The sequence below is a fragment of the Euprymna scolopes genome, chromosome 5 (genome assembly GCF_053919585.1).
Source record: "Euprymna scolopes isolate OS-2025 chromosome 5, ASM5391958v1, whole genome shotgun sequence".
NCBI classification, from domain to species: Eukaryota; Metazoa; Mollusca; class Cephalopoda; order Sepiida; family Sepiolidae; genus Euprymna; species Euprymna scolopes.
Genome location: NC_136486.1, coordinates 820,606 through 826,605, shown reverse-complemented (window position 1 = coordinate 826,605; position 6,000 = coordinate 820,606). Strand labels below are relative to the sequence as shown.

General features: G+C 40.0%; 1 long non-coding RNA gene across 1 annotated transcript in view; it reads left to right on the top strand.

Annotated features, from left to right (window-relative positions):
- Positions 1–5,154: 5,154 nt before the first annotated feature.
- Positions 5,155–6,000, top strand: part of LOC145276670 (uncharacterized) — a 34,786-nt gene continuing 33,940 nt past the window's right edge. Inside the window, exon 1 of the long non-coding RNA XR_013867979.1 lies at positions 5,155–5,438. This is a non-coding gene — a long non-coding RNA (uncharacterized LOC145276670). The remainder of the gene's footprint in view (positions 5,439–6,000) is intronic.

The following is a 6,000-nucleotide window of genomic DNA, read 5'->3' as shown; positions in this document are numbered from 1 at the left end:
CAGGCTGAACAACATCTCGGCAAACTGAACAACTCAACAGAAACTATCCACTACACCAAGGGAGATAAGAAAATGCCACGAGAATTCATAAAGGACTGCAAATTCTGTGGACAGAGCCACGACAAAGCAAAGTGTCAGGCTTACGGACTCACATGCTATCTCCTTAAAGCGCAACCATATTGCCATAGTATGCCAATAACAGGTGCAACCAACCTTATCACAACAGCGAAATAAATTCTCAACACAGCGAACTGCTAAGGTGCGCTACATGGAAACAGAAGCAGTTAGTAGTGACAAAAGCATTTATGCCCTGCGAAGTCTCACAGAGCGCAAACACTATCAGGCAGACATTTGCATATCCACCCCGGGAGACAGCACAAAAACCTTATGTAAATTCCAAATTGACACTGGGACCAGCTGCAGTACCTTCGCTGACTACAAACACATTACTAAAGCACCGCTACAACCATCTCTCACAAAGTTAAACTGTATGACAATTCTATACTTCAACCTTTAGGCTCAATAACACTCCACTGTGAAGTGAAGGGAATAAAAAAAGGCCACCTTCCAAGTCGTGGATAGCAACTCACCATCATTACTTTTTGGATGGGCTAGTTCTGCACTAAAGCCCATAGCTTTTAACACAAAATGTGTGCGACAGCTGAGTGAAATAAAGGAATGCACGGACATGTGGAAAGCCATACTGGAATGGCGTGATGCTACCATACCTGGTATACACAGCTCACCGGCACAAACATTCTTTTCCAGGCACACTCGCTCCATGCTACCCTGCAAAACCAGATTACACACCGCAAGTGCAAGCAGAGGTACAAGATATCCTCATAAAAAAACGACAAACGGCAAAAACATATTATGACCGTCATACCAAGCCACACCCAATCTCACCATAGGACAGTCTGTAAGGGTGAAATGTCACCCCAAAGCCCTAACAGCAACTGGGAATTGGACACAGTGATTAGTAAAGTATCACCACGCAGTTAGGGGGTCGAAGTAAATGGAAGATGTTATAGAAGAAACAGAATCCACATCCATCAACCAACCACTCTCCCAACTGGTGTAGACTCCATACCACAACATGTCTCCACACCACAGCCATCTGAAACAAAGAGCTATCAGGCAAACCCAGGACCACAACGATCCTCAACACATGAGAAACAACTAATAGGTCTAAGCGGGTGATTAAACCCCCTGCACGATTGAGAGACTACACACTTTAACACACACACATACACTATAACACACTACACATCTCGTTCAGTCAAACCAAAAACCAATGAGGAAGGAGGGTGATGTTATGGAGTATGTAGCTGGGGCTACAACAAAGTACGTAACTACGACTACTGCCTCCTGCAAAACTGTGAAAACACGACTAGCTTCGCAGGTGTATCTGCTACTAGTCTCTCACTCCTAGACAAGGTCCAAAAGAGAGTCGCCAACCTTATAGGCCCTGAACTGTCATCTAAGCTTCAGCATCTGTCCCATCGACGAAATGTTGCATCCCTCTGCCTGTTCTACAAGTACTTTAACGGTGAATGCTCTGACGAACTGCAAGTACATCTACCCCCTCGACGTAAATACCCCCGACAGACCCGACAAGCAGCTAAATCCCACCCTTTCACAGTAGAGATCCCTAGATGTAAGAGAGCCCTCTACTCCAGTAGTTTCTTCCCAGAACCGCTAGACTTTATATCTCCCTTCTGGGACCAAACTTCCCCAACTGTACTGACATGCAGAAGTTCAAGTGTAAGATGAACCGACATCTTACTGCCCAACTCCCTACATAGTACCTCTGTAGCTTATGTCCCTGATAGTATCCCCCTACATCAAAGTGGCAATGATCCTTGTTTGGGGTGAAAATGTTATTAAAAATAACAAAAAAAAAACGTTGTTTAACAAATAAAAGAAAAGAAATAATGCAAGTTTTAAACTGATTAATTAAAAGAAATGATGAAGTTTTTAAATGATTAATTGTGCTTTATTTTATAATTTATAATTAAAAATATTGAACAATACAATGTAAAATTTTGGGGTAAAATCCTTTCAAAACGTATTGAGGTTATATGAGAAAATAAAGCCGTGTGCGCATTACAAATGTTTCTTTTCTGTTGTTTATGTTATACTTAAAGAACAAGTGGTGGTTTAACCTCGCAGTAAGAATACAGCAGTATGCAGACGCTGCTGACTACAGCCGCTTTTATGAAGCCCTTAAGACAGTGTATGGTCCTACACACCGCGCTCAGATTCCACTGCGTAGTATGAACGGCCAGACGCTCCTCACAGATAGAGCGTCTATCCTGAACCGTTAGTCTGAGCATTTCCAAACTCTCTTCAGAGCTGACCGGGTTATTTAGGACTCAACAATCCTTCGCATCCCTCAACTGCCAGCCAAAGTGGAAGTGGATGAACCTCCCTTTATGGAAGAACTGAATGTGGCCATAAAACAGTTGAAGAGTGGAAAGGCGACAGGAATCGACGGGATCCCACCAGAGATCTGGAAATATGGAGGCTCAGCACTGCATAGCAGACACCACGAGCTCCTTGTCTGTTGTTGGGAGCAAGGAGAACTCCCACGGGACCTCCGCAATGCAGTCATTGTTACCTTGTACAAAAACAAGGGCGAAATGTCAGTCTGCTCTAACTACCGGGGGATCACACTGCTCTCCGTCACAGGTAAAATCTTTGCCTGTTTGCTCCTAAACAGAAGACCACCTCCCAGAAATGCAATGCGGTTTTAGAACAAGCAGGGATACCACGGATATGGTGTTCATCCTCAGACAACTGCAAGAGAAGTGTCGTGAACAAAACAGGGGACTCTACATAACATTTGTGGACCTGAGCAAGGCATTTGATATAGTGAGCCGGAAGGGACTTTGGCTGATTTTAGAGCGCCTCCGCTGTCTCCCAAAGCTCCTCAACATGATAGTTCAGTTGCATGAGAACCAAAGCAATCAGGTCAGAGTAAATAACAACCTCTCAGAACACTTTCTCATTGTCAATAGCGTAAAACAGAGATGCGTTCTGGCACCGACTCTGTTCAGCATCCTCTTCAGCATGATGCTCAAGCAGGTGACCGAAGATTTTGACGATGACGATGCTGTCTGCATTTGCTGTTGCCTCAACAGAAGCCTGTTCAACCTCAAAAAGCTGGAAGCCTACACAAAGACCTTCGAGAAACTGATCCAAGACCTCCTCTTTGCCGACGACCCTGCCCTTGTTGTCCACACCAAAACAGCCTTGCAGCGCTTTACATCCTGCTTTGTAGAGGTTGCCCAGCTCTTCGGACTCGAGGATTGCTTGAAAAAGACGGAAGTTCTTCATCAACCAGCTCTCCGGATAGAGTAACGCCCTCCCCACATCACCATTGGCAAGAAGCTGAAGACCGTTCACCAGTTTACCTACCTGGGGTGTACCATCACATCAGATGTCAAACTCGGCAGAGAAATAGACAACAGACTGGCCAAAGCAAACAGTGCTTTTGGCAGATTGTACAATAGAGTCTGGGAAAGCAGACAAAAAAATTGCACAAAAATCAGTGTGTACAGAGCCGTAGTACTTTCCACCCTCCTGTATGCCTCGGAATCCTAGACAATTTACCAATTACGACTCCTCGAGCGTTTTCATCAGTGCTGTCTCTGCACTATTCTCAACGTCCACTGGAGTGACTATGTCACCAATATTGAGGTCATCGAGCGGGCGGAAATCACCAGCATCGAGGCCATGCTGCTGAAGTCACAGATACGCTGGGTCGGGCACATCTCCAGAATGGAGGATCATCGCCTGCCCAAGATAGTCCTATATGGCGAACTCTCTAAAGGCCATTGTGACAGAGGGGCACTGAAGAAAAGATATAAAGACTCTCTGAAGAATCCCTGGGTGACTGCCACATTGACCAACACCGGTGATCTACTATCGCTGCTGACCGTGTTACCTGCCGACGTACTGTCCACCAGGCTGTTGCCTCCTTTGAGATCTCCTGCACAGAGAATCTGAGGGAGAAGTGCTGCAGGAGAAAGATTCGGGAAGCCTCAGCAGCCACACCTGACGTGACTGGATATGTTTTTAGTGTTTTTATTTAATGTAACATGTTTATTCAGCTCGAAAAACATGCAATGTTTATCGATGTATTGGAAAATTAAGAATGGCGACCGACTCTCTCTTTAACACGGTAAGTTTGGGAAAAGGAGTTGAAAATAAAAAAATATGCAAAATACTGTTAAAAACCCACTGAATACATGTCAACCTATGTCACGGAAACATATATTGAGCGAGTTTTTAACCGTATTTTGTCTATTTTTTTATTCATAATTCCTTTTCCCAAACTTACCGTGTCAAATCGTATTTCCAAGTTTAATTAAAGTTTTATGGTGTGTTTTTTTGTATTCAATTGTAAGGTTAAAGCATAGAATAGGTACAAAACACCCTCCCCTCCCCATGTTAAGAATGGCTTTTTAAATAATAACGTTATTATTTACGTCCAGGAGGTCACTCTCTGCACTAGTACCAAAACTTCTTAAAAATAAAAACTTAAAAAAATATTTACCGTTTTGACCACTTTATATGTTATCCTCCCCTCCCAAAATAAAACAAAAAAAACTAAAAAGTATTTGTGCGCAATAAATATCTAAATTAAATGTATGTTTACAAATACTTTCATTACGAGGACGGAACTTCTAAAAAATGTAAACAAAAAAAATGGAAACGCAAAATGTCCGCAGAGATATATGTCCGCAGAGACACGTGCTAAAAACGAGGCAAGCTCCTCCCCAAAATATGCGCGAACTATAATTTGAAAACGAGGCTTCTGCGAAGAAGAAGGGGGGGGGGTATTAATTTTGGCCATCTTGAATTCTTACGACTCGTAAAAAAGTTAATATTTACGACTCGTAAAAAGTTAAACATATATATATAAACAGCGGTTAAAACTACTTAAAAACACTAATAAATTTAGGTAGGTTGCAAAGTAACTTTTATAGCTACTGTTAATATTTCTTCGTTGTATATTTTAATTTTTGACCACTTTTTCGAATCTATGTGTACAGTAATACAAACCCGAATTGATTTATCAACCAATGATTTCGTGAACTTGATTCGACACAATTAATGAACAGACATTTACACGAGGAACGAAATAATGATTACACCGGGTTACGATGACCCAAATTCATTGTTCTTTATCAATTGATTTTCTTTTTAAATAATTTTACATTTCGATCGTGTTTTTCATCTTTTAATTTTGATTTTTTTTATACATTCACATACTTTATTTCTTAATGAATTGGGCACACAAAGCAAAAGTTGTATCAATTTACTAAAGAAATCCTAACAAACAAAATAAGCGTTCTATTTTGAGCACAAAAGAAAAAAAAAAAAAAAGAATTAATCTAGCTTTTTTTCGTATTGAATTCCTGGAATAAAAGGTAAGGTTGTTTTGTTTTATTTTTATTTATTTTATTTTTTTGTTAATTTTTTTTTTACAATTTTAAAAATTCCATTCAATAACTTTTAAAATAATCATAAGCATTAAATAAGTTTGTTTTTATTGCTATAAAAAAAACAAAAACTTTTGATTTCGCTATGCTTTTAACAAACATAAATTAAAAAAAGAGTAGGAATCTCCGATTTAAAATGAATTTGCTAATAATATATTATTCGGAAATTTTTTTATTTTTCTCAAAAACACGCTTATTTAAGTAAAACTTATCTAATTCCTGAGAAAATAATAATGTTTATCACAAATAGAATAATTTAATTCGAAGTTGGGTAAATTGTTAGACAACTAAGAATTACTTTTTCGGTAGTTATTAGTTTTAACATTTTGGTGCTTCTTCGTTATTAGATCAAAGTTCTGAATTCGGAAATATTACTTATTTTTATGTCAATTTCAACGTAAGACAATGCTTTCTACTTAAATGTCATGAGGCAATTAGTTAAATATAGACACCGCCAAAACTGGAGAGGGGGGGCAGGTAAGTACTTTTT